This window comes from Rhincodon typus, chromosome 11 (genome assembly GCF_021869965.1).
Source record: "Rhincodon typus isolate 14 chromosome 11, sRhiTyp1.1, whole genome shotgun sequence".
NCBI lineage: Eukaryota > Metazoa > Chordata > Chondrichthyes > Orectolobiformes > Rhincodontidae > Rhincodon > Rhincodon typus.
Window position 1 is genome coordinate 66,171,183 of NC_063342.1, and position 25,995 is coordinate 66,197,177.

Sequence of the window (25,995 nt, forward strand, 5' to 3'; positions counted from 1 at the left end):
TGCACGTGGGAGAGAGAGGCTGTATGCACGTGGGAGAGAGAGAGACTATATGCACGTGGGAGAGAGAGAGACTGTATGCAGCTGGGAGAGAGAGAGACTGTATGCACATGCGAGACAGAGACTGTATGCACGTGGGAGAGAGAGAGACTGTATGCACGCGGGAGAGAGAGACTGTATGCACGTGGGAGAGAGAGAGACTGTATGCACATGCGAGAGAGAGACTGTATGCACGTGGGAGAGAGAGACTGTATACACATGCGAGAGAGAGACTGTGTGCACGTGGGAGAGAGAGGCTGTATGCACGTGTGAGAGAGAGAGACTGTAGGCACATGCATGAGAGAGACTGTTTGCACGTGCAAGAGAAAAAGAGTGTGCGCGTGCGAGAGTGTGCACGTGAGAGTGTGCGTTTGTGCGAGAGTGAGTGAGTGAGAGAGAGAGAGACACACACACACACACACACAAGGTTCTGTGGAAGGCTGTGGGTCTGGAACGTTGTAAGACGAATCCACGTCGCTGCTCATCACGTTGGATGAGCTACCTGGTAGATTTACTGCAACTGTCCTTTCTCCCAATAGAGATTCATGGGACCTAGTGTTATTGAGAGAAATTACTTTGCAGTCTAATAAGAGATCACTTATTTTAAACGAGATGTAGTTTATTGTAATTTAGGGACAAAACACAAGCTACATCAATATGATAAACATTGTTACAGAGATCATGAGGATGACTCCGACTGCCCCCCCCATTGTAGCCCATCAGAGTGGCTGGTGCTTAAGGAACCCTTCAGTAATAATCCTTTCAAACTCCTATACCCTTAAACAACATTCCCCAATAAGTTTTTCTTCCATTATGAATACATGGATATTTGTGTAAGAGACACATTTTTATTACCCCTTCTCACCCCAAAGTCTCTTCCCAACGTTTCAGTGTTCTCCCTGACCACATTCTTCCCAGTGCCGGAAGAATGGTGCAGTCTGTGTTGAAGACTGTGACTTGAGCTCTATTCCTGACAGTGTCAGACAGCTGTCTGGGAGAAACTGATATTTCCTTTTCTCCCAGTGTCCTGGATCTCTGAACCAGGCAATTTCTTCCTGACTGTGCTCTAGGTCTTTGGACTTTGGCATTTCCTTCTCCACGGCAGTTTGTGTTTGCATTACATTTTTCTTGAGTTTAAATTTTATTCATGCCCCTTCCTTATTGAATGAGCCTTAGTGAGTTACTGCAGTACAAACTAGAGATGGTGTACACTGCTACCAATGATTATGGTGGTGAGCATGGTGCCAGTCAAGCTGGATGCATTGTCCTAGATGGCATCAAGTTTCTTGAGTGTTGTTGGGGCTGCACTCATCCGGGTAAGTGGGCAGTATTCTATCACACTCCTGACTTGTGCAACTGCTAAAAATATCTTCCACCTCAATAAGCCAGAAATATTAAAAGATCTAAAGTACTGTGTGCTGGCAGCAGTCTGTGGTTAAATTACAGAAAAGCAAACAAAAAAATTGCAGGAGTTGGAAACCGAAGTTAAAAACCAAAGCTGTTTTTTAAAACGCCCTCCAAGCATTCTACAATGCATCAACAAAGGATCTATGCCCCTTTTTCATGAGGGCTGAGTGACCCCTGGAGATTGCACCATTGCTGGTATTGTTGTTAAGCGAAGGCAGTCTCTATTTCAGGAGAAGACATGTTAAAATGCAATGATCTGGCTCACAAACTTTGGCATCACTCAAGATTTAATTTCTCCTCACACCAGCACCTTTGTTACTCCCTATATATTATCCTGCGGACAAGCAACATGTGTCCTCATCAGGCACGTTCGTGGTTTAGCAACAAACTGTAAGAAATGACCTCTGCCCTAGACAAATCTTAAGCAGCGTCTAGACAGGTCTGTATCAGACTATAAATAAGGGATTTCAATCTCTTAAACTGGCAAGCCAGTGCAATAATGAAACTGTTTGTGCAATTGCCAAATTGTTCGCACACCTCTTTATTGTCTGCATCCACAGCAAACCCAAATTCCAGGTTATCATAATGTAAGAAAAAAGAGCAGGAACAGGCCACTCTGTCCTTCAAGCCTCTTCTGTCATTCAGTAAGATCATGGCGATCTTCTACTTCACTTTCATGCCTTATTCTCATACCCTTCGTACCCACAACTCTACCGATCCCGGGTCTGAAATACGCTTACTGACCAAGCATCCACAGCTCTCTGGACTAGGGAATTCCTGAAGCTCAAAACCATCTCAAACCAAATGATTTCTCCTCAGTTTACTCTTAAACGGCCGACTCCCTATTCTGATACCGTGCTCTAACGATCTGGATGGCCAAACGTCCTGTTAACATCCATCCGGCCAGGTCCTTGAAGAATGTTATACAGTTCAATGAGATCTCCTCTCGGTCAACTTCAGAGAATGCAGGCCCATTCCACTCGATCTTTCCTCATAAACTGTTATCTTATCCTAGGAATCAACCGAGTGGACCTTTATGGTGCCATCTCAATTACATTAAATTAATCGACACCTTCGAAGGCCTCATGATAATTTTTAACCACCAACGTTTAAGGCCAATATTTTTCACACCTCCCCATTCTTTTGCCGATGGTTGAAATTGTCTTTATGCTCTCAGAAGCTGCACCACGCAAATGATAGGTTATCCCCCAGCCTTTAACTCGCTCACCTTCTGTCTGACTGAGTTCCCCTCAGCACCTGTTCAGTCAGCTGTGGTTCTGTTCCCCTCCGGATCCAAAAGTTGTAGTTTCAAATTGTACTCCATGGGCCTGAGCATAAAATCCAGGTGGAGGTGGTTTTGGAATTAAATGTGCCCCTTTGGGAAGATTGCACAGATTGAACCCAGCTTCTGGAGGAGTTCCCGCTTGTGGAAGGTCAGCTAAACCCTTGAAAGTGCTTCAAATATGGGGCAGAAACTCAGCTACTGTTCTGGGGACCCGGGTTCAAATCCTGCCATGGCAGATGGTGGAATTTGAATTCAACAAGGAATCTGGAATTAAGAGTCTAATGATGACTGTGAAACCGTTATCGATTGTCGGAAAAACCCATCCGGTTCACTAATGTCCTTTAGGGAAGGAAACTGCCATCCTTACCTGGTGTGGCCTACATGTGACTCCAGACCCACAGCAATGTGGGTGACTCTGAACTTCCCTCCGGGCAATTAGGGATGGGCAATAAATGCTGGCCTAGTCGGGGGCACCCACATCCCATGAGTGAATTTAAAAGAACAGGAATGCTGCTATGAGGAATGTGCAGCTGGACTGGTCAGTGGAGTTTACTGTATCATCAATTCCTTAGACATTGCAACAGGAACGACCTTTCAAAAAATACTTCATGGCCTGTGAAAGGCTCGAAACATCCTGCGCTTGTGAAAGTGTTAGATTCAATTCTTTCCTTCAGCCATTTCACAATCACTCCTTCAAGTTTGCTGTGTACTAGTTGGGGGCCAGTAAACTGTGTTGCAGGTTAAAACACACGGTGCAAAATGGTCAATCACCCAACAGGTACATTTCTTTTGAAAGAAATGTCAGCAGACAGTGGAAGGCACCCCATGCAGTTGGACACAGGCTCTAAGCAAGACAAGGCAGAACCTGCCTGTCTGTACATTGTAATAGAACAAAGTCTGTGGCTTTGGTAAGGCACAAACTTTAGGAAGAAAGAGGTCTCTGCTTTGTTGAATTGATTGAATCATTTCAATCATACTTGACAGAATCTCTCAGCAGGGATCAAATGAACACACACAGATTATGGCCGAGTTATAAATGTGTACATCACAAAGTTATTTTGACTTTGGAAATTGCAACTTCTAAATTGTAGGGCAAATGAAAGAATGCCTTTTCTGAGGGGCTGGAATGATTACAGAAACTGGGTCTTCCTGTGATATGACAGTGAATCCATGATGTTACAAGTTAAATAACAAAAGCCTCGTTAACTATCTCTTGAGGAGACAGTCTGTCTGTAAGGACTCAGGAGAAAATTTAAATTATTCATGTAATTTCCCCAGAAGATTTGCAGGCAACAGGTAACCAAGGGTAGGTTTAAAGTTAAAGATAATTAATTGGAGTTTCTATCTGGAAACATGCCGTATGTCATGTTGCTGTGGAGATGGTGTCTAGGGTAGGAAGATTTTTTTGTTCAGGTAGACCAATGTAACATTTGGGAGTATGTGAGCCAGTCTGTGTCTGCAGCAGGATGAAACGGGCAGAGAGAGAATCTGCCAGTAACCAGGACAGGGCTAGCGAGGTGCTCAGGAACCAGGGGTGTTTCTGATTTGGACTTACAGTGGAAAGATGCAAATTAGGCCTAGGCACAGGCTGGAGAAATCCACATCTTAGAGATAGTGAAGTACAGTTTGTCTAGCTCGATGCTAGAGGGAGAGTATTCAGGAAACCCTTTTGCGATATAGGAAATAGCATTGAAACTAAGGAGAATCAAGTGAATTCCTGGGATCTGTGACATACCTTGGTTCAGTTGCAATTGAACTGAAAGTCCACTCACACAACTAATGTAATTTGACAGCTGAATGAATCCACGAACATAATGGATTCTCAGCTGAAATTAAAAGTCAATCTGGGGTGTTCTGTTTAGACTGCTGGTTGAAACAGGAGGCCTAATGAGATAACAAGGTGCCGAGCTGGATGAACACAGCAAGCCAAGCAGCATCATAGGAGCAAAAAGGCTGACGTTTCGGGCCTAGACCCTTCATGAGCAACAGCAACAACCTTTCAACAGCATCTGCAGTTCCTACTATCTCTGGCCTAATGAGATGCAGTGTTAAGTTAGTCAGACTTGTTCTGTTTTGAGATTTGTGCCAACAGGTAGGAGGTTTTATCCACAACATGGAATCTTGCTGCATGGTCTTTTTCGATTAATAACTGGGAATTTGAATTTCTTTTTGTTTAAAATGTTAGTGGTCTCAGCCAAGATTGTAATAGCTGTTCCATCAAGCCTGTTCCATGTTTGCACTGTGACTAACATATTCCAAATCCATTCCCCGCCACATTGTCTCCTGGCAGAGTTAAAAGAGAAAAAGATTTTTAAAACTCAGTGCCCATAAAGGAGAGAGAAGACTTTGGGCAATTCCTTTCTTTCTACCAATCCACATCAGTTGAGAAACAGGCCAGCTCGCTTTGGAAGACATGCAGAGAAATCGCTTATACCATAATGCATTCCAGAGACTTTCCACTGTCTAGGAAAGAAAGAAACGTCTATTGCTACTTCTGCATAATCCAAGTCGAAAAGCAGGGAGTATGACAGATCCCAGCTTGACAAGAGAGAGGAGGACCAGAATCTATTTCTGAAGAAGGGTCTCGACCCGAAACGTTAGCTTTCCTGCTCCTCTGATGCTGCTTGGCCTGCTGTGTTCATCCAGCTCTACACCTTGTTATCACAGAGGAGAACCAGACTGGATAGAAAGTTAGGGGAGAAAGGAACAAGAAACGAGGAACAAAGAGAAAGTCTAAGAATAAATTGGCAGCTAACATTGAAGTAAGTGTAAATATCTTCTCAAAGCATATTGATGATAAAGGTATGCAGCTGAGGGTTCCCTTCCTATCCTTAGATGAACTGTGCACCTGGCAGTGGGACCACATAGGCATTCAAGACAGTTTTTATGGTATTTCCTATTCCATGTCTAATTTATTGTTCAGACTGATCACGACCGGCCTGTTCATTCATGATAAATATATATCACTTCTGTTTCATGAAAGTTGCAAAGAACTGGAATCTTTCTGGCAATTTTGTCATTTGGGTATCATTCGATAAATTTGGCCATTTTGGTTGACAGGCTCCTGGGGGTCTGTTACACTGATTTATTTTCCAGCTGGTTGCACACAGCAACGTCCTGTAATCCCGAGAAAGTCCGGGGTCATCTGGCAAAGCTGACAAGTGTGCCTGCACTAGCCCAGGTCTTCGTACTTTGTCTCAGAATGCAGAACTCTTAGACTATGAAATGGAAGGTAGTTCAGCAGTATCAGACACTGTTTATAGAGCACCGAGTACATAGTTTCTATCTGATCAGGCAACATTACACAACAGGGAATATAGGAATAAGAGGAGGCCATTCAACCCATCCAGATTGTTCTATCATTTAATCAGATCATGACTGGTTTGTATCCTAACTACATTAGCCAGTCTTGATACTGGATCCACTTTTGTTTCTCATTTATATCAACGATTTAGATAAGAATATAGAAGGCACGGTTAGTAAGTTTGTGGATGACACCAAAATTGGTGGCATAGTGTACAGTGAAGAAGATTATAAAGAGATGTCAATCAATTGGGTCAATGGGCTGAGGGGTGGCAGATGGAGTTTAATTTGGATAAAGTGAGTTATTGCATTTTGGTAAAACAAGCAAGTGCAGGACTTGTACAATTAAAAGTAGGGCCTTGGGTAGTATTGCAGAACAGAGAGACCTAGGGGTTGGGGTTTGTAAGTCTTTGAAATTTGCATCACAGGTAGACGGTGGTTAAGAAGGCATTTAGCACACTTCCCTTCATTGCTCAGGCCTTTGAATATAGGAGTCATGTTGAGGTTGTACAGTAGGTTGGTGAGGCCTCTTCTGGAGTTCTGGTCACCTTGTTATAGGAAGGATATTATTAAACTGGAGAGGGTTCAGAAAAGATTTACCACAATAGTGCCGGGAATTGGAGTTTGAGATATAGAAATAGACTGGAAAGATTGAGACTTATTTTCACTGGAGCATAGGTGATTGTAGGGTGACCTTCTGGAGGTTTATAAAATCATGAGGGGCATAGATAAGGTGAATAGCAAAGGTTTTTTCCTTAAGTTTGGGAGTTCAAAACTAGGTGCATATTTTTAAGGTGAGAGGAGAAAGATTTAAAAAGGACATGAGGGGCAACTTTTTTTAACACAGAGTCGTTCGTGTGTGGAATGAACTGCCAGAGAAAGTGGTGGATGCGGGTACTGTTACAAAGTTTAAAACAAATTTGGATAAGTACATGAATAGGAAAAATTTGGAGTGATATGGGCCAACCATAGGCAAGTGGCACTAGTTAAGTTTGGGAACATGATCAGCATGGACTAGTTGGACCGAAGAATCTGTTTCCATGCTGTATGACCGCATATTCCTCATTGCCTTGTCCCATATCTCAATTCTACACACCTCAATCTTGAAAATTTCAACTGACAGCGTCCACAACCTTTCTTACATATCATGTGAACAAGCACTAGCTGAATTTAATTCTAAATGACTGTGCATTGTGCATTTTTTGTTCTGTTCTGGAATAGCATACTAAAGGAAATAGTTTCTCCATATCTATCCAATTGAATCCCATTATCATTTGATCACCCTTCAGTTTTGTAAAGTCAGATGAAAGAAGCATTCCCATCGCCAGCATTGCTTAGTATATCGACTGCTGGTAATTTGAGACCCTGTGTTTATTCAGGTCTTCCTCTTGCTGCTCCTGTGGCTTAACAGCAACTTTCCATTTATATAGCATTTTTAAGCATGCAACATGTCACATATAATGACACCAATGCTCAGTTTGTTTCTGTTGGGGCTCCTTGGCACTTGACATCAATATAGCTTTGGTCCAATCATGGACAAAACAGCTGAAATGAGAGTGAGTACCCTTGGCATTAAACTAGCATTTGTACGAAGGTGGCATTAAGGACCTTGCAAAACAGAAATCAATGAGAATCTGGGGAAATACTCAATAGCAGCTGGAATCATACTTAACATCAAGAAAGATGCCTGTTGTTGTTTAATGGTAGTTGTGAGTGTCCTGGACAAGGGTTCCTCAGGGTAGTGTCCTAGGCTCAACCATTTTCAGTTGCTTCATCAATGACCTACCCTCCATCATATGGTCAGAAATGGGATGTTTGTCAATGATTGCACAATGTTCAGCACCATTCGTGACTCCTCAGGTACTGATGCAGTCCATGCTCGAATGCAGCAAGACCTGGACAACATCCAAGTTTGGGCTGACAAGTGGCAAGTAACATTCGTGCTGCATAAATGCCAGGCAAGGGCCATCTCCTACAAGACAGAATCTAACATTCTCCTCCCACCTCAACCCCAACATTCAATGGCATTTTCATCACCAAGTTCCCCACTATCAAGATCCTGTGGTGGGGGGTTACCGTTTAATCAGAAATGGAACTGAACCAGCCATTTTAAATACAGTGGCTATACGAAGAGTTCAAGGGCTACAATTCTCACCCGCCTTCCAAAGCTTTCCCACCACCTACAAAGTTCAGTTCAGGAGTATGATGGAATACTCTCTACTTGTCTGGATGAGTTCACCTGCGAGAACACTCAAGTAGTTCAACACCATCCAGGAGAAAGCTGATTCATTGATGGACACCCCCGTCCAACACCTCACACATTCACTCCTTTCCCCACCAGTGCGTAGTGACAGCATTCTGAAAGATGCACTGCAGCAACTTCCTTTAACAGCACCTTCCAAACTACAAGAATGTGCCTAGCAGACATATGGAAAACCTGGCAACTGCCAGTTTCCCTCCAAGCCACACTCTCCAGGCCAGGAATTAGGCCACAATCCCTCCACTGTTGCTGTCAAATTCATGACAGCCCCTTCCTAACTGCACAGTTCAAGATGTGATGGTTCACAAAAGAGACTTACTACCACTTTCTGAATGGTAACCAGTGATGGACTCTCTTCAACAGCCAAGGAATGCTGTTTTATCTCTGCACCTAAACAGAGTTATGGGCTCCAGTCAAAAACTCAGAAGCTACCATCAATTACAGTTGGACTCAGCCAGTTCTGTGTTGTCAGGAGAAGTACAGGGATTTTCCTCATCACTGTAATTTTCTCAATATCTTTCTATGGGAATGATGGATGACAGCATGTTTACTCAGGAGAGAAGGCGAACCTTATTGCCTGCTTTTGTGTAAGGGCTTTAGGACCCTGGAGAAACTTTGTGATGATGTCATGGGGCTGCTCCTCACTGGGCATAAATAGTAAAGCCAGGGCAGAGTCAATACAGCGTGGAGCTGGAGGAGCACAGTAGGTCAGGCAGCATCAAGGGAGCAGGAGAGTCAACCAGTTCTGATGAAGGGTCCAGACCCAAAACGTTGACTCTCCTTCTCCTCTGATGCTGCCTGACCTACTGTGTTCCTCCAGCTCCATGCCAAATCGACTCTGACTCCAACATCTGCAATTCTTGCTGTCTCCAAAGTCCGGGCAAAGTTTGAAGATAGAATGCTCGAAACACAAAGAGAAGCATGTGGAATAGACCAACTAGCATTACACAGTGAGTGTATGGGACAGTATTTCAAAGATGTAATGGTAAGATTACAGTCTGGATAACCTCTGATTACCATGTTTTGTAGTATTAGTTTTAACATTGTTACAGAAAAGGGAGGTTAAATGAAAGAAAATCCCTGAGATTCACTTTATAAGTAACAAGTAACAATTTATTTATTTAACCCTAACATTGAACAAATTAACAGAACTACTAACAAACCAAACAATTCCCTCCTAACTCCTAACTATTCCCTAACTGAACAAAATTCTATTGGTATGCTATTCCAAAAAACACAAGTCCCACTTATATAACCCAAGTAGTAAGAAAAGAGAATAAATTAAAACTTAGTCTCTCTAAGTACACACAGATTGTGTCTTCTGGAATGTTCTGGTTTCTCCAATGTCTCTACAGTTATAAATACCTTTCTTCTGCTGTTCTCAAGTCATAAACGCCTTTCTTCTGCTGCTCTTGCTGTCAGAGATGTTTTCTCTGTGAAGACTCTTAGCTAGAAGTGCCATGATACCTTTTATCAATAGATGGTGCTTTCTTAGAGAGCTTAGCAATTTCTTGTGGGAGCTAAATGCTTATTTTTCAGATGGTGGTTCGCTCTCACACCGGTTTTCAAAAACCCTCTCCTTATGTGCCTTGGATGACATATCAATTTTCTTACTCTAGCATTGGTCTGAGGTTGTCAAAACCATCAGACTTAAATTCAATTGGCCTTCAATCGCTAAGTGCTTGGTTTAAATTAATTGGCTGATTCCAGCTAGTTGCTAAAACGTCAAAACAAGCCTAAGGTTTCCAATCACACAGCCAGTTGATATATGTTTCAACCTCAGAAGTGGCTGTACATCTTTAGCAACATACAGATACAATTTTTTTCTGTATAAATCTCTAGACTTGGAAAAACACTTTATGTCTTAAAGAAACCACACACTCTACACAGCTTTGTAACAACATACAATAAACACTAATTTACAGAATCCTTAGCCTGAAGACAGTTCTCAACCTTGTCTCTTCATCAAACAGTCTGTCTTGAATCCCAACTCATGGATGTGGGCATAAACGCAAACAATAAAAGAGCTGTCACTCATGGATCTTTATCGCTTCTACCTGTGAATTCATTTCCTCAGAGAGAGAGAGCGACAGCTCTCAGTAAAGTTGAAACGTCCTAGAGTTGATCAAGATTTCACCCTGCATACCCGGATCTGAATAGTTCCTAACAAAGCCATTCAGAGATGTTATTACGTACCTCTGAACAGGTGGGACTTGAACCTGGGACTTCTGGCTCAGAGGTAGGGAACCAATCTGATCCTGAAAGTTTGTTCAGTCCTGTATGACGTCAGTGTGCAAACAACTTTGTGTCAATATCAAAGAATTGGATGGGAGAGAAAGAAAACATGGAAACCTGTCATCCAGACTGGTGCCATCAAACAGCTTCCCTGTTTTTGTTGTATTTCCCACCCTTGATATCCATGACTTGTTTGACTGTCCCTGTCTGTCTGTGTGTATGTGAAAGGGGAGTTTAAGAAGCCGTAGGATTTGAGTTACAGGGAATTATAAATTGGCAATTCATATTTTTTAATTACCCTTTGCTAAAGAGAAATTATTTGCAAAATAGTTAATTCCTTATTCAGCACAGAAACTTGCTGACTGTTTTCTTGTAACCTAGTGAGTCGTGACAGTTGTTAAGTCTGTGGAGCTGTTTTCATTTTCAAACCACAAAGTCTAATTATAGACTTCAGCCATAAGCCAGTCAGAGTGGATATGCTCAATGACACTCAGCAACGTGCTCAAAACAACGTGAGGACAATCAGGGTATAATTGCTAGATCAGACTGTGGAAGGGCTCTTGTGGTGCAGTGGTAGCATCCCTCCCTCTGAGTTAAAAGGTCTAGGTTCAAGTCCCAGCTACTCCAGAGCTGTGATCCAAGTATGGCTGAACAGGTTGCAAAAGCTATTAAGGCAGTGCTAGTGTCCCTACCTCTTGGCCAGAAGCCCTGCATTCAAGTACCATCTGTACCAGAGGGTTCTGCAGTAAAGAGCCATCAGACTGCATTAGTAATCCAGGGATCCCAGGCTAATAATAGGGCACGGGTTCGATTCCGAACAAGAATTTAGATTAAATAATACATTCAATTTTTGATTGAATTAAAAAACTTCATGAAGACTGGTCTCAGTAATGGTTCAATGAAGCCATAATCAATTATTGTAAGGACCCACCTGGTTACACTAATGTCCTTTACTGAAGGAAATCTGCCATCCTTAACTTGCCTGGCCTACAGGTGACTGCGGAGCCACAGCAATGTAGTTGACTATTAAATACCCTCCGAAATGGCCTACAATCTACTCATTTCAAGGGCAATTACTGATGGGTGAAAAATGTCCGCAGCCCATGGTGGGGGAAGGAAGACAAGGCTACTGAAACTGACAGTCATGTTCCTTCCATCTGGGTTTGAATTCCAATCTCAGCTAAAACTGGACCTGACTTCAGCCAAACTACAGATGATAAATATAAGAGTCACGGATGAACCTAACGGGGAATTTGGAAAGCTGTCTACTCAGTTAAATTGTGAGAAAACTACAGCAAAGAGGTGACGAACATATAGATGAAATATAAGGAGACGTTGCACAAACACTGGAAAGATGGTGAAGATTAGACTTATCGGTTTACAGGGAGGAATGAGAGGAAGTTTATGTCAGCCCTAAGACTGGCACGGACCAGATGGGTAGAATGGACTGTTTGTATGTTGTAAATACTATGAAACTGTAAGCGATTCACCACTTTTGATTGGTTCTTGCACGTATTTGGGAATTTGTGGGAATGGTAAATTCCTGCCATATGAAGGGAATCCAGACACAAAGAGAGGAAGGGAGAGAGAGAGAGAAATACTGAAAATGTTGGAATTCTGAAAGAAGGAACCTACAATGCTGGAAACAGCATAAGTTCACATTTTGAGTCCTATCCTTTATCGGAAGGAAGGTTCTTTTTGTTTTTGTTTAAGACTTGACAGAACCCTGGCAGCAGTGGTTGTCCCTCTGGAGTCTGATTCAGGAAGTTCTTAAAACCTGAGGGCAGAATCTAGGCTGGCACCCCTAATGCAGCACAGCAGGAGTGCAGCACTGGCCATGGTACTGCCTTTTCAGTGACACTTTAAACCAAAACCCCATTCTCCTTTGAAGAAGCATACGTAAGCTTTCCACAATGTCCTGGTTAATATTTACAGCTGAAAAGTATCAGAAATAATTTATTTAATAACTAATCTAATATAATTATCTAAATCCTATCCTATTCGGTTGCATGATCTTGTTCAATGCAAATAGTTCCATTTTTCCTACATTATAACAGTGAATACACCAAAGGTACTTCATTGATCATAAAGTGTTTTGGGATATCCTCAAATCACGAAAGGTGCTAAATAAAATGCAGAAGCAGTTTTCGGCTCAAGGTGCAGTCCTTCCACCATCAGTAACATGCTGCACGATAAAACACCTCAATCTTGTGAGAGATAACACTGATAATACTTGCCTCACTGTCATGAATGTTCCTGGATGCTGGTACCAATATATCTTCAGGCCCAGGTATTAAAACTGATTAAACCCCAAGCACATCTCTGTGTCTGCCTGCTAGTGACTGAAAGTAATTAAAGATGCAATCACAAATGCCTTGAATCTAAAAGTCTCCCATTGGTATTTGAATGTCACTCTAACCTTCCCTCCTGCAGCCCTGAGATCCTCCAGTTCCCCCCTATTCTGGCCTCTTGGTGCATTCACAGCTTCCATCATTTTACCACTGGCAGCCAAGTCTTCAACTTCCGGAGCCACAAGCTCTGGAATTCCCTCCCTAAACCTCACACCTTCTCTTCCTTTAAGACACACCTTAAAACCTACCTGTTCGATAAAGTTTCCAGTCACTGTTCATAATGTGACTCACTATCAATTTTATATCAGTTTACCCTCCTGTCAAATGCAATAGGATGTTTACCTACACTGGAGTGCTACATAAATACAAGTCCTTGTTGTAGAAATTCTAAGCCGTCAGAGACCATTAAACAAAGCTTCCTCACTCTAATGCAGTGTCCCTTTAACCACGCCTGCCTAATTGCAATATTATCAAAGATGCACCCAAACACAACTTTTGCCAAATGACTGCAGCAAGGGATGATATTTTTCATGTTGCTATGCAACAGACGTGTCTTTTGTTAATGTTTCCGCTGAAACGCAGCCAATAAAGATTTCAAGCAGGGATATGCTAAATGGCCACGATAACTCTGAACTCACAGAAAGCAACACCGTTCTTTCTAAAAGGTGTCCCCTAATACTTTTACTGACCACATCTGTCACCTTGGGACCCATATACATGGGTGTAAACCCCCTGAAGGGCTTCTACTGTTAGTCAGCAACACTCTCTGGGAATATGAGAAGACACAGCCATTCAGTTATCATACTTCACAAGATTTATTACAGTGCTTGAAAACAGTCATTATGTCTGACATAATGACACTTCCAGTGTTACAGCATCAAATAATCCACGTTTGATTTAGGAGCAATTACCTGGAATTTAAGCAAATCCTTCAAAGTGCATTCAATTTGGGAGATGACATTGGAAAGCAAACCTCTTTTCACACCCATATTCATTGTTTTGTCGTGGTCTGTCTTTGTTCAGACTGCTAGGGATGATTTCTTCACCCTGGGGAGAAGAGCTGACAAAGAGGTCAGCAATGTGCAGGCAAGGTGTATCAGCTGTCAGTGAGGGATCCAGTCAAAGTTAGCTAAAGTGGCTTAATGCAAGATTGTTGGGCCCAGTGTTGATTTGATTTGATTTATTATTGTCACATGTACCTAGGTACAGTGAAAAGTTTTGTGTGCAGTACAGGTAGATCATACCATATTGACATATCCACATTGGCTTTTCTGGTGATAATATGGCATTGCCTAAGCAGATCAGGCAAAGAACACTGACTGTCTGTTTGCAAGTGTGATGCTAAGCTTGCACTGGTCTATCATTTTAATATCTTCCTCTGCTGCCATCCTGAGCTCTGCATGCTCCTACACTACTCCAACAACGTGCTGGATGAACAGCACCTCTGTTTGCAATTAGGGGCACTTTACAGCCTTCTGGAAGATACTAAAACTTAAACACATGTACCAACAGATTCAAGAACAGCTTCTTCCCCACTGCTATTAGACTTCTGAATGTACCTCTCAGATTTCAAATTTTATATTGATATTGACCTTTGTGCACTTTCTCTGCAGCCATAACAGCTTATTCCTTGCTCTGTTCTATTACCCTAATGCACTTTGTAATGATCTGCCTGTACCACACACAAAACTTTTCACTGTACCTAGGTGAATGTGACAATAATAAATCAAATCAAATCAAATCAACACTGGGCCCAACAATTTCAGATCAGAACCACTGCTCCCATTTTGAAGCAATTTTTGGTGGTGATTCAATTCATCACAGTTATGCCTCAGCTCGATAACATTGTCCAAAAATTTATTTTCTGATTCCATTATCGTCCTTCCTTTTTGCAGTGAATTTCTCCTGCCTTCCATCCTATCACAGACATTTCCTTTGGTTCTTTTCTTCCCTTTCCACCTTCCCTGTCTCTGCACTAGATCAAAACCCGTTGTCTCTCCAATGTTTTCCAGTTCTGATCCTCCATGGATGCTGCCAGACCTGCTGAGTTTCTCCAGCATTTTCTGCTTTTATTATGCATCATCCTGCCAACTGATTGATCTCAATTTTCAGATTAATCACACTGCATGATATTGGAACAAAATAAGAGGCAAGATAGCTTTTAAGAAGCAAACGAGGAAGATATAAACTTGCAGCAAAAACAGATGGAAGTCTGACCACAACGAAAACAGCAAACATCACAAACCTATTTTGTCAGAATGTGTGATTACTGGTCATTCACACAATGGGCTTTGTCTGCTTTACTGTAATCTTTCTCATTCTCAAATCCTGTTTAATGTTGCGGCATGTGACTGCTTTCAGTGGCGGTGAATCTAACTGCAGTTTACACACTTTAACATAATATCAAAACCAAAATTAGCCTAAAATTATAAACTTTTTGTTTTACTTTGTTAATGCAGCACTCTTCAAGTCGTTAATGCAGGTTCCAGGATCCTGATTGTGATTTTTGGCCAAGGCGAGATGGAGTCTGCACAGTGCACACTGTAAGCAGTACCATTAGCAATGGCGAAGATGAGCATCAATGAAAATATCTTGGAGGCCTTGCACAGTCAACACAGGTTTATGAATGGGAATTGTACTAGACAAATCTGTCGTTCCTTTTAAGGTTGTAACTAGAATATAGATGTAGGTAAGGCGGTTGCAGTATATTTGGATTTTGAAAATCCATTCTAGCTATGAAGAGAGGTTGAGTAGATTAGGATTATTTTACATTAGAAAGACGGAGGTTGAGGGGGGACCTGATTGAGGTCTACAAAATCATGGGAGGTATAGACAGGGTGGATAGCAAGAAGCTTTTTCCCAGAGTGGGGGACTCAATTACTAGGGGTCACGATTCAAGGTGAGAGGGGAAAAGTTTAAGGGAGATATGCGTGGAAAGTTCTTTACGGAGGGGGTGGTGGGTGCCTGGAACGCGTTGCCAGCGGAGGTGGTAGAGGCGGGCACGATAGCGTCATTTATGATGTATTTAGACAGATACATGAATGGGCAGGGAGCAGAGGGATACAGATCCTTGAAAAATAGGTGACAGGTTTAGATAGAGGATCTGGATCGGCGCAGGCTTGGAGAGCCGAAGGGCCAGTTCCTGTGCTGTAATTTTCTTTGTTCTTTGTTTTCCAGTCAGGTAGTGAATATAAAGTTAACATTGTTACGATCTGAGCTGATGTTAATCTGAACGCATGAACTAGGAGCAGACAGTTCGAACAGGGTGGCTCAGTGGCTCGTACTGCTGTCTCACAATGCCAGGGACCCGGATTTGATACCGCCTTCAGACAACTGTCTATGTGGAGTTTGCACATTCCCCGTGTCTGTGTGGGTTTCCTCCGGGTGCTCCGGTTTACTCCCACAGTCCAAAGATGTGCAGATGAGGTGGACTGGTCGTACTAAATTGCCCAGTGTCCAGGGCACACTAGGTGGGTTATAGGGAAATGCAGGGGTGGGGCGGGTCTGGGTGGGATGCTCTCTGGAGGGTCGCTGTGGATTCAATGGGCTGAATGGCCTGCTTCCACAGTGTAGGCATTCCATGCTTCACCTCTTCGTGCCTGTTCCATCAGTCAATAAGATCGTGACTGATGCTATTAGTCCTCTCACTGCTCTCTAGGTGAGAATCTTGTCTCATGTCAACCAACAACTTCGGAATAATTGCAAGCTCTCTTTTTTTCCCAAAGTAACGGAATAGCTTGGAGATTTGAATGCCTTAACAGATACACTGAACCCATTCTTACACACAGTTGTGTCTACTTCAACAATCTAAAGAGATTCCAGTGTCTCCTGATCAGATACTGGGGTTTCTCAAAAGGGACCCCTACCTCTCCAAATGACTCCAGCTGCCTTAGAACTGTCGCTCAAATATCTAAAGCCCAGTGTGAAAAAGTTTTTACTTCACATTTCTTATTTTGCAACTCTTTAAAGCTGTGCCATCTGGTTCTCAATCCTTTCATGTGTGAAGATAATTTTTCCCAATCTGCTCTGTCCAGACCTCTCATTGTTTTGAAAACCTCTGTCAATGCTCCCGGGCCTTCTCCTCTCCCTAGAAACCAGTCCCACCCTCTCCAATCTGTTCTCATCACTGAAGTGGGCTTATCCACGGTACCACCCATGTCAACTTCTTTTGAACTCTATTTCATTATTACATTTATTTATTGTCCGTATGTAATAAATGCAATGGAAAAATGAACCCGGACACATGACGGTGAATGATGTGAGATTTAGGTAACCCATCATGATATATCCATCCGTCCCAGTCTCACGCAAACACTGATTAAATGATTAAAGATTTCCATTTGCACCACTTTGCCTGGAAGTTCCTTCCAAACCTTGGTTCACCTCTGATGGAAGAAGAACCTCTTTCTTAACAGGCAAGATGTAGCTTTTTCCACTTTGGGCCTTAATCTCCTTTTCCTGTGCCCACAAGTCACTTGACACTATTAACATTTTCCATAGCAGATACAATTTGACATCCATCTGTAATCTCATCTCTCAGTCTCCTCTTTCACAGTGAGATGACCAAGGCCCCTCTAAGTCTTCACAAAACCAAAATACTGCAGAAATCTGAAGTAAAAACAGAAAAAGCTGAAATACTCAGCAGATCAGGCAGCATCTGTGGAGAGAAAGCAACAGAGTTAACATTTCAGGTCAATGACCTTTCATCAGAACTGGGCTGTTGAAAGGCCTTTGGTCTTAAGTGTTAACGCTGTTTCTTTCTGCACAGATACTGCCAGACCCACTGAGGGTCAGTTCCAGACTTTTCTGTGCTTGTCCCTACAAACTTTCCTCACAATTATGATCTGTGACAATCAGAGGTTTGTACAGTACAGAAGTGGCCCTTTGGCCCATCAAGAATATACTACGAGGGAAACCAAGCTCAAGGCTCCATCTTCCGCTGCTCTGATGTTTGTGTTACTGGAAGCAGGCACAGTTTGTGAGATGGCGTCTGACCAGAGCTGGGTATAGTCTGACTCCAGCTTCCTTTGACTTGAATTTTGGTGATAGAGTTCACCATTCTGGAGAATGTGGATCAGTAGCGTGGACTCGTTGGACATATCAGGTGTCGGATTGCTGACTTTGAGGTGAAGCTGAGCACCTTTGCAGAAAGAAATTTTGGGGAAGCTTTAACTCTGGGTAGAGTTCATAAAATTCCCACGGTAACCGTTTCCAGAGCAACCAACATTGGTTATGACAGCAGCCACACAGGGACAGAGAGTCAATAATTAGCTACTGGAAAAGACAAAATCACTACCCCTATTAAAGAGGTGTCAAGATGAGCCCTGGGAATACAGAAGCAGGGTGCTTTTCAGAAGATAGGGACGCCCTGTTCTCAAAACAGTGTTACTAAGAGGGTGAAAGTCAATGTCTTTCCATCGTTAGGGGCAGCATGGTGGCTCAGTGGTTAGCACTACTGCCTCACAGTGCCAGGGACTCAACCATTGGGCGACTGTTTATGTGGAGATTGTACATTCTCCCCGCGTCTGCCATGGGGTTCCTCCGGGAGCTCCAGTTCTGCGCTGTGTGACTCTTACGAGCAGGTTGGGTGGACTGGCCATGCTAAATTCCTCATAGTATCAGGGGATGCTCAGACTAGGTGGGTTAGCATTAGTAAAGGCAAGGTTACAGGGCTAGGGGAGGCGGTAGCTCTGGGTAGGATGCTTTTTAAGAGGGTTAGTGTGGATTTGATGGGCCGAATGGCCGATTTCCACACTGTAGGGGAGTCTATGTTGGGGACAGGCTCTGAGGACACTGGCTGACAGGCTATCACGCAGCAGCTACAACAATTAGCATTCTGTTATTAAAAAATAAAAAGACAACGTTTGATTTGCCACAAGAAAACTGCACTGTCCCAGGCTTACCTTTCTCAAAACAAACGGGTTGTCCTTCAGAGAAAATAAATTGCAAATTCAGTTTAAGGGTTTCAAATCCTTTTGAACTGAGCAGGGACTGTAGGTTAAGAGGTGGTCATCAGTAAATCTGGATCCAGCAGATATATTTCCATGGGCTCGCTTTTCTTCCCATTCCCCAAGAAGACGGTGAATTATTCAGTGGGTAGCTCCTCCCGGTGCGTAGCCGAGCGCTGTTTATCGCTTTAATTTCACCTCCACCGAACGCTAAACAATTGTCACTTCGCTGCAAAGATGAGACAGAGGAGGGGGAGCAAAAAAAAAAATCACACAATGGCCCTTGAGACAGATTGTGTCGTTGCTTCGTTTCCTTTTCTAACCCCTCTCCATCCTCAGCATTGCAGACTATTTCTACAGGGCAGGCCCACACTGGTACAAGGATTAATTGCTGTTGTACAGCCTTTGCTGCCTACACATTGCAGGTTACAGATGCTCCATCTCCATCAGCATTCCCAGATCAGTCAATGGATTTTAGTCAGCGGCCTCAGTAAAACGCCATTCATTTTGACCGGTTTCCTGTAGTAGCCTGTGCTGCCAATCCCTCCCTACCTGCGTGCTCACACAATCTACAGCAGCCTACTGCTTTCTGCTACCATCCTGTCCAGGGAACAGCTGAGAGAGAGAGAAAAAAAAACACTGATGTCACCAACAGGAAAGAGTTAGGATCACATGACAATTGTGCATAAATCAGGACTTCATTGCCCCTTTGGACACACTGTGTGTAGCAAATGCTGTTGGCAATTCAGTTTGCCAAAAGGTCACTGAATATAAAAGACATGCAAACCCTGGAAGCATCTCTATTTAGCCAGCGAATTGCTAAACCCAAATCCTTTTGACAATTTACATTGAAAATGTATCAGAGTCCTGTTTTTAAAAGAAGACGCAGATTGTGTGAAAACAGATAAATAGGCAGGTTGTGACATAGAATCCCTACAGCACAGAGAGAGCTCATTCGCCACTGAGCCTGCACTGACCCTCTGAAGAGCATTCCACCCAAACCCACCCTATTGCTGTAACCCTGCATTTCCCATGGTTAACCCACCTAGTCTGCACACCCCTGGACACAATGGGCAACATAGCATGGCCAATCCACCTAACGTGCACATCTTTGGATTGTGGGAGGAAACCCACATTGACACAGAGAATGTGCAAACTCCACAGAGGCAGTCGCCCAAGCGTGGAATCGAACCCGGGTCCCTGGCGCTGTGAGGCAGCAGTGCTAACCACTGAGCCACCGTGCCACCCTAAGGAGCATAAAATAAGGGGCTAAATCTGACCATATTTTTTAAAATTGTCCTTTTTTTTTGTAGTGTTTCTTGGAGGGTAGCCTTGAACCTATCACACCTCTACAGTGCCCTTCTTGTTCACTGCGAGCCCGATTCTTCCACTGACCGTAGCTGGAAGTGTTCAGCACTGCCGGGATATCCCGCGACTCACTGGCATCCCTGGCACCGGTGCCATCTTTAAAAGGCCCTTGTGCACCCAGTCAAACACCATCACTCCGCAGCTGCCCTTCGTGGTTTATGACATTTGCCCCAGACATGGCAGCGAAGGGCTAATTGGAACCCATTTTGTGGACAGGGACCTGGAGGTCCTGGTGAATAGGGTGGTATAGAGGAGGGAAATCTTCTTCCCCATGACTGGCACAGGAGCTCATAACACCAAACCCTGCCGATCAGGTCCAAGGGTCAGTGCAGTCTGTTTTCTGAAAGACCCCCCAGTGGTGTAGATAAAAGGTCAATGACCTTCTCTGGTTTGCCACAATAAGTGCCACCATCTTCTCTCCAATACATCTCACACTCACTCTATCTCTACCTCTGTACCCACCTCTACCACTCTCACTGTCACATGTACCATCTTCCTTCACTCACTCTTACCCACTCAACTGCCCCACACGACAAACCCTGCGCACCCTCTGTACTGCCTACTCATTCACTCGGGCCACCTTCCCACCTTTCCCCCATCTTCACCAACACTATAAGTTGTGCCAGACACTTTCATCTCACTCAATCCTTTGCTTTTGCTCCATACGGGAGAAAATAGCCCATAAAAGGGCAGAAAGAGCTAAGGTGAGTTGGCCAACATTTGACTCCTCATTCCCTACAATGATGTGGAAGTGCCGGAGTTGGACAGAGGTGGATGGACAAGGTCAAAAACCACATGACACCAGGTTGTAGTCCAACAGGTTTATTTGAAAACACAAGCTTTCGGAGTCTCTCCTTCTTCAGGTGCTTGTGAGAAAGGAAGCAAAAAGACAACAGAATTTACAAGTAAAAGATCAAAGGGTCATACATTGATGCAAATTAAACAAACCTAAGATGCTGGTAAATCTTTCATCAGTCAGAAAGGAGATGCAGGTTTCGATTCATTAATATGCAAATCCCCGAATTTGTGCCCAGAGATAAGTAAAGGTTTTATCAACGAAGACGTGACATTTCAGGTCAGACATTGCATGTTAGGTGTGAGGCTCTGTTTAGAATCTGTTTGTGTTTCGACTTGGAGTCAGACTGGTTTTATTTCTAAATTAGGAATTTATAAAATGCCACATTGACTGACTGTCTACAAATTGTGTGGTTTTTGAACAAAATAGAATGTATCTGCAAATATAAATATGCAAATGCAAATTCACCCCATAGACTTATATGTGTGTGTGCCTGCGTGTGTGTGCATGTGTGTGTGTGTCTGTATGAGAGTGTATAGTGTAGTGGGGTCACTTGTAGTGCGACATGAACCAAAGATCCCAGTTGAGGCCATCCTCATGGATACGGAACTTGGCCATCAGCCTCTGCTCAGCGACTCTGCGTTGTTGTGTATCCTGAAGTCCGCCTTGGAGAACGTTTACTCGAAGATCCGAGGCCGAATGTCCTTGACTGCTGTAGTGTTCCCCCACTGGGAGGGAACATCCCTGTTTTGCGGTGTCCATTCATCTGCATGGTTTCACCAAAATACCATGCGTCAGGGCATCCTTGCCTGCAGCGCATGAGACACTCAACGTTGGCCGAGTCACATGAGTATCTGCCGTGCATGTGGTGGGTGATATTCCCACGTGTGATGGTAGTGTCCATGTCGAAGATCTGACATGTCTTGCAGAGGTTACAATGGCAGGGTTGTATAGTGTTGTGGTTGATATTGTCCTGAAGGCTGAGTAGTTTGCTGCGAACAATGGTCTGTTTAAGGTTTGGTGGTTGTTTGAAGGCAAGAAGTGCATACGTGGGGAAGACCTTGGCGAGGTGCTCATTGTCATCGATAATGTGTTGAAGGCTGTGAAGAACATGGCATAGCTTCTCCGCGTCCAGGAAGTCCTGGACGATGAAGGGCACCCTATAAATCATATCCCATGTCCAAACTCTGAGGAGGTCATTACGGTTTTTCACTGTGGCACGTGGGAACTGGCAATCAATGAGTTGAGCATCGTATCCTGTTCCTATGAGGGCATCCTTCAACACCTTCTGGTGTCCGTCGCATTCCTCCTCATCCAAACAGATCCTGTGTATGCGTAGGGCTTGTCTGTAGAGGATGGCTGTTTTAACATGTTTCGGGTAGAAGCTAGAGAAGTGCAGCATCGTGAGATTATCCATAGGCTTGCGATAGATTGAGGTATTGAGGTGTCCGTCCCTGATGGAGATGTGTGTGTCCAAGAATGAGACTGATTTTAAACAGTAGTCCATGGTAAGTCTAATGGTGGGATGAAACTTGTTGATATCGCTGTGTAGCTGTTTCAGTGATTCATCGCCATGAGTCCAAAGGAAGAAAATGTTGTCTATGTATCTGGTGTATAGCGTTGGTTGGAGATTCTGTGCAGCAAAGAAGTCTTGCTTGAACTCGGGCATGAAAATGTTGGCATACTGGGGAGCAAATCTAGTCCCCATGGCTGTTCCATGTGTCTGGATGAAGAACTGGTTATCGAAGGTGAAGACATTGTGGTCAAGGATGAAGCGGATGAGGTGTAGGATGGCATCTGGAAATTGGCAGTTGTTGGTATTGAGTACTGGGGCTGTTGTGGCAACGCTGTTGTTGTAGGTGATGCCGGTACAGAGTGTCAAAACATCCACTGTGACGAGGAATTTCCTGGTTCGACTGGTCTGTGGGAGCTGAGTTTCAGTAAAAAATCTGCAGTGTCGCAACAGAAGCTGGGGGTTCCCTGTACAATGGATTTCAAGATGCCCTTGACATAGCCAGAGGTGTTCTCACACAGAGTCCCATTGCCTGATACAATGGAACATCCAGGTGTGTTAGCTTGGTGTATCTTCAGAAGGCAGTAGAAATCCCCTACATGAAAGGTACTCGGGATGAGAGTGCGTAGGGTACTCTGAAGGACTGGATCAAAAGTCTAGACCAGTCGGTCTAGTTGACAGGTATGCTCTTTGGTCGGATTGGCAGGTAGCTGTCAGTAGTGTTCCTGGTTGTTCAGTTGTTGGTATACTTCCTTGTAGTAGTCCGTTCTATTCTGTACAATTCCCTACAATGAAAGGATCCTGCCTCTGAATACACTGAGCTGCTGACTGACTGTGCTCAGAGCCCTGGACTGATATTGGAGACTCAGTGTGCTCAGAGTGCCGGACTGTCCTCTGACCTGACTGATGACTACTCCTTTCAACTTTGAGACATGGCCAGTTGCTTGATACACAAGACTTTGTGGCACAAGGTCCAGCACTGCTGCCTCACAGCGCCAGGGACCCAGATTCAATTCCACCCTTGGGCGACTATCTGCTTGGAGTTTGCACATTCTCCCTGTGTCTGTGTGGGTTTCCTCCGGGTGCTCTGGTTTCCTGGAGAAAGACCAGGAGAAACACTGCACGGTTTCAGAACCATTAAAGTCAGTTTTTACAAGACTCTTATATCCTGACCTCGAAGCCAAAAGCTGTTCCAGAATGTGTGAAAGATATACAGATCTTCAGATTAAAATATGATGCCCGGTTTAGTATTGAAGAGGCTACTGTCAAACAGAAGCACGACTCATAAAATCCAGATCATCCACATGCCCCCTGAGTATTCGGGCTCTTCACAATTTTTTTGGTCAGTGCAAATGTACAGTGTTTGTTTGTATTGTATACCTTATTTTCCTTATTAAGTTGTAACTTTACACCAGCAACAAGCTGTTGGACACCACTGACACTTCAGTGTAACACTCAAGGATTAGGCAGTTACACAAGTATGAGGGCTCTTGTGGTGCAGTGATAGTGTGCCTACCTCTGGACCAGGAGACCAGAGTTCAAGTCACACCTGCTCCAGAGTTGTGCAATAACATCTCTTGAACAGGTTGATTAGAAAATGTCTACATGACTAAACAACAAAATAAAACTTTACTGAAGCAAATGCTAATGAAAGAGCCTGGACTCAATCCCCGGCTGACAATTCAGTACAGGAGATATATGTGTCAGACTATCTGTGTGGAGTTTACATATTCTTCCTGTGTCTGTGTGGGTTTCCTCTGGGTGCTCAGGCTTCCTCCCACAGTCCAAAGATGTGCTGGTTAAATGGATTGGCCATGTCAAATTGCCTGTAGTGTCAAGAGATGCATAGGTGAGGTGGATTAACCATGGGGGTTGCAGGGATAGGGGAACGGTGTGAGTCTGGGTGGGATGCTCCTCAGAGAGTTGGTGTAGACTTGTTGGGCCGAACGGCTTGTCCCCATACTGTAGGGATTCTATGGAGAGACTGTGGTGTAGTTAGCAGTTTGCCATGTTGTACAGCAACATTTCTACCCTCTTTGGCTGATCACAGCTGGCAAGCTGCCTGGCATGCTGTCTGCCTTAAAAGGCAAGGTAAGACTGCTCCTAGTATTCAGGTAAGCTCAAAGTGAGTGAGCACTAAGGGTACAAGCTGAGATGCAGTCAGGTGCATTCTAAGAGGTGGGTCTACATGCAGTGTTAACTTATAGAAACATACCGTGAGTGGATTGGAAAGATGCCATGAGGGTGCAGAAAGTGTGGCACATGACAAATGCCAACATCTCTGGACGTGGGTTATGTGTGATCATTGCCCGTGCCCTGGGATGCTGACGAGATGAAGGAGTGTAGTATTTGCATTTTAGTATTCAGTGACAATTGGGCCACGCCCATGGTGAAGGGATTATAACCATCAGGAAACCATAAAGCAGACAGTGTGCTGCAAACTGAGGAATGCAAGTCCCGGTGAGACTGAGCACCCTGGATATTCTGGAATTGCCCTGGAATATGCTGTCCTCTCCCTCAGCCCAGGCAAGGTGGTCCTGGGATGATTCCTCTGGGCAGCAAACTTAAGAGTCCCTTCACGCTGCTCTCCATCTATCTTTGGTGCCAGGTGCGAGGGAAGCAGAAGAACTGCTGGTACCCTGCTCTCTGAGAGGAGCCTGCCTTTAGCTAGTGGTGTCACCAGCACAGGCCTAAGAGGTTAGAGTGATCTGGGTGGGAGTGCAAGGGGAGTGCAAGTATCCAAACAGGCCAGAGATGGTAGTCCAGGCAGACATGGAAAAGGTTTGGACGACCCCCCCCACGCCCCCCCAGCCCCACCCACCCAAACCTCACTCCTCCACAAGTAGAAGGGGAGATCTGGGCAGACCTGATAAAGCTACCTGCATCCCATGAATGGGAAGGAAAGGCTTCTGTTCCCAATCTTGCACAGGCATCTGTGAAATTCCCCAAGAATTCATCCACAGTCTTCCACCACCACGGTCGCCATTTCTCATTGACATTCTGCAGCTTGAGAATGTGATCTGAAATCTTAACATCAGGATTCACATAGTTCCTGATGATACCCAGGTTTACCTCATCCCCACCTCTCAAAACCCTTCCACTGTCGTTAATTCTCACACTGCCTGTCTGACATCAAGTACTATACAAACAGAGATTTCCTCCAATTAAGTATTGGGCCTGCTACAAACTCTGTTTCCTCACCCCTGACCTCTCTCACCCTGGCAACAGTGAGACTGTTACAGTAACTTCTGCTACACTTGACCCTGAGATGAGTTTTTCCAACAGCATCTTGTCAGCATCACCATCACTGCCCATCTCCACCTCCATAACAATTACCCAACTAAGTCTCTATTTCAGCTCACCTTCACCAGGTCTTTGTAACCTCTGGGCTTAACTGTTCTAACACAACTCTCATCCTAGCTCACAACCAAATCCTATTTGCCCCTATAATTCTTGTGTTCACTGATCTGCAGTGGCTCCCTGATTAAAAACT

At 44.0% G+C, this 25,995-nt stretch overlaps 1 protein-coding gene across 1 annotated transcript in view; it reads right to left on the minus strand.

Moving 5' to 3' along the window:
• clcn4 (chloride channel, voltage-sensitive 4) overlaps window positions 1-19,331 on the minus strand; it is a 63,138-nt gene extending 43,807 nt beyond the window's left edge. The window contains exon 1 of the mRNA XM_048602939.1: window positions 18,781-19,331. The gene's annotated coding sequence lies outside the window, so the exon portion shown is untranslated. The remainder of the gene's footprint in view (window positions 1-18,780) is intronic.
• Between the last annotated feature and the right edge of the window lie 6,664 nt (window positions 19,332-25,995).